This window comes from Procambarus clarkii, unplaced genomic scaffold (genome assembly GCF_040958095.1).
Source record: "Procambarus clarkii isolate CNS0578487 unplaced genomic scaffold, FALCON_Pclarkii_2.0 HiC_scaffold_109, whole genome shotgun sequence".
Taxonomy (NCBI): Eukaryota; Metazoa; Arthropoda; class Malacostraca; order Decapoda; family Cambaridae; genus Procambarus; species Procambarus clarkii.
This window is the reverse complement of record NW_027189142.1, coordinates 609,265-619,264: the sequence shown is the minus strand read 5'-3', so window position 1 is coordinate 619,264 and position 10,000 is coordinate 609,265. Positions and strand designations below refer to the sequence as shown.

The window sequence follows — 10,000 nt, the reverse complement described above, 5'->3', positions numbered from 1 at the left end:
TATAGTCGGGAAATCGTGCGGGCATTCGTCTTTTTTCATCTTTTCATTGGCAACGGAAGCAGCAGCACGTCGCGCTCGCAGTGAGATCTAGGCGATACGCTGTTTGAGCGCCCCCGCACCTGCAACCACCTGCCTCTGCATTATTGCAGTTACATGGGACCACCGTTTTGAGGCATCTGACATCACAACCACCACAGTGATCCAACAGCATCGATTTAACAACAGCCAGAGATGCAGAGCGCTAGTAGCACCTGTTGCTAACTTGCAAGGTCAGGGCCGCTTGGTCGGCCCAGACGAGCATACTCTCGTGGTAACCCTACCTGGGGCCACATCCTTATCACAGCCATCTTCCATCCAAGGCAACACCCAGGCAAACTGGCACACACCTCTTTTTCAGGCAACGACGGCTCTTCCTCTCGGCGTGTTCACGGTTTATGTTACAGCTCTATCAGTGATATAACGTGCAAAGATACATTACCCTAGTGGGCCAACCCGTACTGCCACCCTGAATAAAACCAGGGACAGCTGGATGGCCTAACTTACGTAATGTGTATTGCCGTGCATAGCACTCTTTCTCTCCTCTGCTAAACATTTCTTCCTCTTCAGGCCGGGACCTACCCCCTGTGCGGTGAAAGTGCAGTGGGGTATTCGTCCTTTCCTCCCAGGTGGGGTCACAGCACGTGCTTGCGCCCTGTGTCTCCCTGCCTGGCTTGTTTGCTATGCCGATCCACTGCTAGAACCTCGTGATAGTGCGAGTCAACTAGCAGTGGGGGTTGCCCTTGAGTAACACCTTCAGGACTCACGAATACTTTGTATTTGTGCCGAACCGGGTTCAATTAGCCTGCTAGGAACCCGGAATTACGCCTCTGACAACCGAGCTCCAACCCACAGCTCACGAGCACACTGACCCCCCCACTGAGCTAATGGAATCGCTGTGATTGGCACAAGACACGGGACTGTCAGTAGACAGTGAGTCACAATGGCTCACTGTCTACGGATGACCTACACTGGGAATACACCCATAGACACAGTTGACTGCATCACTACCTTTTACAATGCCACTGGCACACCAGCCACTAACCATATAAAACATGCCAACACAAACACCATCAAATTTCTCATTGCCTCTGAAGACGACCTTTTTGCCTGTTTCAAGGAACCTACTTTCAGAAAACTCACACAAGCTTCACTTACTCCTGTTCTCACTATTGAACAAAAAACTAAATGCTCTGTACTTGTAAGAAATGTCGACAGCTCTGTCCTTTCAGCACCTACTACTATCAATCTCTCTCAAGACATCTCTCACAGGAATGCTATTACTGTAATGGAGATATACCCAGTGCCCAATACAAAACACCTCAAGATCCAATGTTCCTCCCCTACAGAAGCTCAAAAACTCTTGCACCATGGAATTAAAATCCTCCACACCAGCACTCCTCCCTATCTCATTAGTCCAGTTGACTATCTTCCTTTGCTGCAATGCTTTAAATGCTACAAATACAGTCATGAAACCCGGAAATGTAAAAGCCCACAAATTTGTTCAAAATGTTCTGTAGAAGGCCATTTTTACACTCAGTGCTCTGCCAACACTTTAAAATGCATCAATTGCCAAGGAGGTCATTCAGCAGTTGACAAATCTTGCCCTTTGAGAAAGCAAACCCTAAAATCTCTTCGCAATAACCAACCTCGCACTCAAGCACACCCTCATTCCTCTTCTTCAACCTCCCATAACCTATCTCATCACCAAACAGCATCAGCCACATCAATGTCCTATGCCAGTGTCCTTAATGCTTCACCTCACCAGCAACATCATCATAATACTGCACAACAAACTCAGTCCTCTCCACCTCTCTTCCCTCACCCACCACCTCCACCTTATTCTCCTCTTCAGAACCTTGCATATGAACGAGTCACTGCCTGTGTACAAGCTGCTTACTTGAAGGCCAAGGACGATGGCCGTGACTTTGCTGACTATCTTCCAATCTTTCTCACTCATAACGGCCTTCCTAGTATCTCTGTTCCTCCTACTCAACTATTGCGCTCTGCTCCATTCTCGCCTACAGTCCTCACTCCACAAAACACCATGACTTCAGCTGAAGAAAATACTACAGTTCCCCCACAATCTCCTACCAACCCACTCCTGACTGCTACAGAAAACGGTGCCACTGACCAAACAGCACATCCTGGACTATCCCAAACTGAAGCATCCATGTCAAAGGCACTTTCAACCTCTTCTCCCAACATTGTCCTCTCCACTTCCAATCTGACTACTAACACTACAACCTCTGATACCTCTCACCCGGTCCCTGTCAACAAGCCTTCTGTCTCCCTCCATCCCCCAACAACTTCAGTCATTTCTTCTGTAACTCATCTTGTCTCGTCCCGAGCCCGTTCAGCAACCCGTTGTCTTACTCCCACCTCCCGCTGTAAATATCCTACAATTCCTACCACCATCCTCCAAGATGCACCCTCCTCAATAACTGCCCAACTCATTGAATCACGCAACCCTCATGCTCTTGTACATGCACAAAACCCCACCAGCACCCCATCAAAACCTAAAAATTCATAAAGATCATACAGTTTAATGTGCGGGCATATTTCAACATTAGACACATGGTGTCAGATTTTATTGAGATCGAGAGACCTGATGTGCTATTATTAAATAGCACATACATCACGAACTCATATAAAATCAAACATTATGGCTACACCTCTTACCAGTCACCAGATGAAGCACATGAAGGAGTTGCAATACTCATCCGTTCTTCATACAAACACGAACTCTTACACACTCATTGGCTTCACAAACATTTCCTAGCCATTAAAGTTCATACACAAATGGGGTCTCTCATCATCTGCACAACCTACACCCGTCCTAACACCGACATTCCCATGCAAGATTTCATAACTCTCTTCAACAACTCTCACTTGCCTGTTTTTCTGCTTGCAGACCTCAATGCACAACACCCTACATTCCACCACAATACCACAAATCAGCATGGCAGACAGCTTCACCAAATATACACCCAAAAACATCTATTCTTTCTTGGCCCTGATTTCCCCACTTGTTTCACACATACAGGTTCTGGCCGGCCTGATCTCATATTCACCAACAGACACGGCAGCAACTTGCAACACTTCATTTCACCAGGGCCCATTACGGGCTCTGATCATATTCCCTTAATTCTCACAGTCTCCACAAATCCTATTCTCATCCCCAGCACTCCCCAATTCTCATACCATAGGGCAAACTGGGACATGTTCAAACAACACATTGATGACACTGATCTCACTTATGAATACAATGACAAACATCACACTGACATCGACACACAAGCACGCAACATACAAGACACCATCATTCATGCAGCAAACATCTCCATTCCTAAAACAACACACAAACCACATTTCACTTTCACCCCCTCCATTCGCTCCAAACGCCTCTTAGCTTGCTATCACACTAGATTCTTACAAAACATACATCGTCATGGACAAATACTATGGGACCTAACAGCATTAAAAAACCATATCCTTAACAGCCTAGATGAAGATCACACAAAACATTGGAAACACCTTATAGAACAAGCAGAACAATACAGAAAACTGACACCTCAAGAATTCTGGAAACGAATCAAACGATTACAAGGATCAACTCACACACCGTTTAAATACCTTCTACATAATAACAACAAAATCACTGATCCTGAAGCAGTTCTCAACATTTTTAAACACCACTGGGAACAAATCTTTCACCCTCATCCTCCTGAACCATTTGCACGCCCCAACATTGAAATAGTCGAAGACTGGATACACCAAAATAGACAAGCAACTACACCAGACGACCTCATTCACCTTGAAAATCTCAATTCAAACACTGAACTACAGACTCCCCTAACTCTAGCTGATGTCAAGACAGCTCTCATGGGCACTCGTCGTAGAGCCCCTGGTGCGTCTGGCATTGGACATATCCTTCTTAGACAACTCCCTGCTTCTATCATTACTGCTATCACTAACCTATTCAACGCCTCCCTTGCCTCTGGATACTTTCCACTCAACTTTAAGTCTGCCACAGCCGTTCTTATTCCAAAACCTGGGAAACCCCACACTGACCCAAAGAACTATAGACCCATCAGCCTTCTAGAGACACTTGGCAAAGTCTTTGAAAGGCTGATCAACCAGAGACTTAGAACCCACCTTGAACACAATGACTTACTCACTAACAAACAGTTTGGATTTCGGCCTCACCGGTCCACTCACGACGCCTTAAACATCATGACTAACTACCTCAGTATCAATCAGCACCAAAGACTTAAGACTGCACTCATCACTAAGGACGTTGAGAAGGCCTTTGACACTGTTTGGCATGACGGCTTAAAATTCAAACTATGCAACAACTTTAATCTTCCTCTTATCACCACCAAACTTCTTTCGAACTACTTAGACGATAGGACAATGAGAATTAAGTTCCTCCAACAACACTCTGACTACTTCAACTTACACGCCGGTGTTCCCCAAGGCTCTGTTCTTGCCCCAACACTCTACATCCTATACATAAACGACATTCCTGACCCTGTTCATCACACTTCATTAACCATATGTTATGCTGATGATGTCTCTCACCTTGTCACCAGCAACACCATTGATACACTAACAAACAGAGCACAAACAGAACTTGATGTTGTCACTGAGTGGGAGTACAAATGGCGTATAAAAACCAACTCCAGCAAATCTAAAATCACCTACTTTTTCTGTAAAAGAACTATTCGCCCAATTCCTCTCAAACTCTATTCATACACTCAAAATCCTACTTATATCTCTGTATCTCCCTCCTCCACAGTCCTGGGACTCACATTTGATCGACAACTACTCTTTCACACACACATAACACAGAAACATGCAATAGCTCTTCAAGCCATGAAGAAACTATACAGACTTAGATTTGCAAAACCTGACACAAAAATGCACCTTTACAAAGCACTTATTAGACCTCTCCTAACATACGCTCCACTAGCTCTTTCTCTATCTGCACGCACTAACAAAATAAAACTTCAAAGAATACAGAACAGAGCACTAAGATGGGTACTCAACACCCGATGGCAAGAGTTAAATACCAGCCAAAGTCTCCATGAAAGTACTAACATTCCTGCCCTAAATACCTACTGGAAAACTCTATCAGACAAACAAATCGATAGACTACTCACTCATCATGAACAACACATTGATTTTCTCCTACACACTCTCAGACTACCACGAAACAATCATGACCTCTTCTCTACCATCCATGATCCTCTTCCTAACTCTGTATTTCGTTAAACTTTAGCTCTCAACACCCAGCATCCGCTATCATTACATATTCAGCTCTCAACTACCAGCACAAACAATCCGTAAAAAAGTTCAGCCCTGACGCTCTTGAGCCAATCACTGTGATGTTGTGAGTTTGTGATGTCCCGATGTTGTCACTGAAAACACCCGACTGAGTCCCTGCCTCGAAAGCCGCAACCTAACGACACGCAGCTGGGTTTAGCCCTGGCACTTTTTCTCTTACAAATCTTCTTCCTCTCACCCCCCCTTATCTTCTTCTGTCCCCACTTCCAAGCTCGCCCCTATGGGCATCTTCTCCTGTATTATTCTGATTCTGATTCTGGGCATTCGTCAATTCGATTCACACAACTTCAACACCATGACTGGACGCGGCAAGGGAGGCAAGGGACTCGGAAAGGGTGGCGCCAAGCGTCATCGTAAGGTGCTACGTGACAACATCCAGGGCATCACCAAGCCCGCTATTCGTCGCTTAGCTCGTCGTGGCGGCGTGAAGCGTATTTCGGGTCTCATCTACGAAGAGACCCGTGGCGTCCTGAAGGTGTTCCTCGAGAACGTCATCCGTGATGCTGTAACCTACACGGAACACGCCAAGAGGAAGACCGTCACTGCCATGGACGTGGTGTACGCTCTGAAGCGCCAGGGTCGTACCCTCTACGGATTCGGCGGATAAGAGCTTGGCTAATCCATCGATTCCACCCACCACCACCTCAAAACGGGACCTAATTAGGTCCCTATACTTTTTTACTGAAGGGCTTAATAGACGATAACATAAATTGTTTTGATATCAGCTAGCACATTGGGTCTTATGAAATCTATTTTTTATCCTCGCATGCTTAAAGGGACTCTGATTGGGGAGGGAGGGGGGGGGGAAGGTTTGTTACGTTATATACTAGCAGAGCAGGATCATTGGTGGGGGGGGGGGGTGAGGGGGAGAGAGAGAGAGAGAGAGATCTTTCCCAACTCTTCCTTTTTACATGAGTGAGCTACCCGTTTTATTCATTTTATCCTTCTCAGAGCTGTTTTGATAGTATCCAAATGATGGTAAATGAAAAGGGAGGACACGAATATCTACCCAGAATTCAGGACTGGCAATCGATATGCATGTTTGAGTGCGAATCTTTTTCTCTCTCAACTTAGGTATACGTTTATGTCGTACCTAAAAGCGAGAACCACACTATTGGGACAAGTATGCAAGGCCCAATTTTCCTAACAAGCACAGTTAATTTTGTTATTTTCGAACATTTCTTTCCAAATTGGTTTATCCAATTAACAGTATTATATTAAGATCATGAATTGCTGGGTTAGGTTAGGTTAGGTTAGGTTAGGTTAGGTTAGCTTAGCTTAGGTTAGGTTAGGTTAGGTTAGGTTAGCTTAGCTTAGCTTAGCTTGGGTTAGCTTAGGTTAGGTTAGGTTAGCTTAGCTTGGGTTAGCATAGGTTAGGTTAGGTTTGATTACATTTCTATGTTAGATTTAACTCAAATTCAAAACAATTGCAGTCATTCGGCTTGTTAGTCAACTTGCCTCTAATAGGGGCAATTTGTCTAACAAGACTATTTAGTTTTGTGTGCATATATATATATATATATATATATATATATATATATATATATATATATATATATATATATATTATAGCTTCAAGACTCCGAACCAATATAGAAGCATCAAGAGGAAGTGCTTGTGTTATGGGCCAATAGGCCTTCTGCAGTTACTTCCATTCTAATGTTTTTATTCCCATTGGTTCGTGTTTTATCTTGTGTAAATGTCAATCACCTCACCAAAAACTTTGGTACCATATCACCTCACCCATGTATGTGTGTATATATATATATATATATATATATATATATATATATATATATATATATATATATATATATATAATATACAGAGTAAATCTACCCCAAAAGTAATGATTTATTTGTCTACAAAACTAAACTCTTTTTGGAATCATATGAGGCCCCTCCACTGAGGGGGGAGGCCTGGATGTTTATTGTCATGTGTATTCATGCTGCTTGCATGTCGTCGTTTATTTTGCCTTTGTTGTTTTCTTGACAGCTTTCTTTGCCTTGGGTGGTTTGGGAGATTTTGAAGCTCTCTTTATTTTGGGCTTTTTGTTCCCAACAACAAGCTGCTGCTGCTGCTGCTTCTTTTTCAAGGCTGTAGGTGGTTTGTTGCTTGTGGCGGCTTTCTTGGGAGTTACCACGGCCTTCTTTGCTGCTGTAGATGGTTTCTTGGTTGTGGTGGCTTTCTTGGGAGTTAGAACGGCCCTCTTCTCTGCTACGGCCAGCTTGAATGATCCACTAGCTCCACTTCCCTTGGTCTGAACAAGAATGCCGTCAGCCACTGCTTTCTTGAGAAATCTTCGGATGTAAATGGCGATCTTGGCAGCCTCGACTTTGTTGTTGGCAACAACGTACTTCTTGATTGCTTGTAGAGACGAGCCCTTACGGTCTTTGAGTGCTGCGACCGCGGCTAGAACCATTTGACTAGTTTTCGGGTGAGCAACCTGGACGCGAGGTTTCCTGGTGGTGGCCACCACAGCAGCAGCAGCCGCAGCCTTCTTGGTAGGCTTTGCTTCTACCATGATGATGATGAGATAACCAAGGTGATGAGAGACGCTCAGACAGTCACGGGGGAATGATGCTGCCGCCGCTTGAGCCGAACCTATTTATGTGCCGGCACGGTACAGAAGCTGCAACCTGGCAACTCGTCCACCAATCACGACGGTTGGTTTTACGGCTCCGAAACCTGGATCCCATATCTTCTCTAAAATAGAAGCATTTGTTCATGTTCTTTGTAAAAGTATCATAAAGCAGGACAGATGAGACAAATATCATAAAAACTGAAGAGCAGATGAGCACACACATGTATGTATTACAAAAGAAAATCCACAAATTCATTAGAAATTGGCAGGGTAGGCTGAGGAAGTAGGTAGATGTAAAATGTCTGTAAATGGCGAAAGAACATAAACCCAAGACTGAATAAACGATGTTAAATATCCATGCCAAGGAGACAAAAATATGTTAGGATACAATTACCATTAAGACACCACAAGAAGGTCCGTATCCTGCCGTGATGACTAAAAAGAGTTGGTTATTAGCCACAATGTGTAGGCAGTCTCATGCCAACGGCCATACCACGTTGAGAACACCGCTTCTCGTCCGATCAGCGAAGTTAAGCAACGTTGGGTTTGGTTAGTACTTGGATGGGTGACCGCCTGGGAACACCAAATGCTGTTGGCAATAATGTTTTTTGTTTTGTTTTGTTTTGTTTCGTTTGTTTTTGTTTGAATGGCTGGCTGGCTGGCTGGCTCCACGGGAAATTCACGGAGTTGTGTGGAATAAGGCCTGGTAAAATGAATTAATATGTATGTCATGTTTAAAACAAACTCGCTTAATATAGTGTGTGAGGCTTTATACAAAAACAAACAACCAAAACAAAACATGTTGTATATATATATATATATATATATATATATATATATATATATATATATATATATATATATATATATATATATATATATAGCTTAATCCGGGTTTGAACTCGCAACTCCAAGAATACGCATCACTTATATACACTTTACCACTGGACCACTGCAGGACACTTGATGCTGAGGTATCAATTTAATGACGTAAATGCCATTTCCACAAATAAATGATAATTTAAAAGTATTTGTATGTACAAATCTTTTCTGTTTAAAAGGCTACAATATCAGTTACTGATATAATTTGTGTTAATGTTTCTATACCCACAGGAAGGCATGTTTTTGCTTATATGTAAGGGGTACGGAGAAGGAATCCACAGACCATCATTCCCCTTCCCCCCCCCCCCCTCCCACCTACTACCACCACCACCACCACCACCACCACTACTCACCACCAATCACCACCAATCACCACCACCACCAATCACCACCAATCACCACCACCACACCTAACCGAAAACCCCCTAACACATCAACCCTCCCCCCAATCAACAGGCGAAATAATAACCCTCAAATGCCTGCCTGCCTGCCTGCCAGCCAGCCAATACTAACGGTCTTCTCAGAAAGAAAATCTCTTTGTATCTGTATTACTTGATGAAATGTATGATTCTAATAATGAAAATAAATTGTTATGTCGGTTGTATGAGCATAATGACCAATATGCACGTGATATGAATGAATTAAATAGTGTAGTTTTAAGTAATTAGGTTGTAGACACATTAAGCGGATATGATATTTGACGCGTCCAGAACTGGTGATTTTTGGTTTAGTTTTAAATGCACCACCACCACCACCACCACCATTGCTTCCCCAGAGCCTAATTAAGGACCGGTAAAAGGAGTCAATATGTATGTCATCTATAAAACCAAAGAATGAATAAAAACACACACACACACACCTACATAATAGTACTAGGAAGATTGTATGGCATAAAAAAAAAAAAAAAGTACTCCCATTGGGTCGTTTGAACTCGCGACTTCCAAAACACCAGCCACACACCTTACCACCCAGCCACCATAGAGTTGGTATTAATTGTGCAACTTTAGTTATAAAACTAAAGTTCTTATTGTCTCAAATCTTATTGTCTGTTCTATGAAAAGGCATGATGTAAATTATGTATTTTTTGAATGATTGAATTGTAGGCACATTAAGCGGATTCGATATTTGATATATCCAGAAAAGGTGATT

At 43.2% G+C, this 10,000-nt stretch overlaps 1 non-coding gene across 1 annotated transcript; it reads left to right on the top strand.

Moving 5' to 3' along the window:
• Window positions 1-8,448: 8,448 nt before the first annotated feature.
• On the top strand, window positions 8,449-8,567 carry LOC138360407 (5S ribosomal RNA). The gene has a single exon (XR_011226355.1). It is a non-coding gene; the product is annotated as a 5S ribosomal RNA (ribosomal RNA).
• Window positions 8,568-10,000: the final 1,433 nt, after the last annotated feature.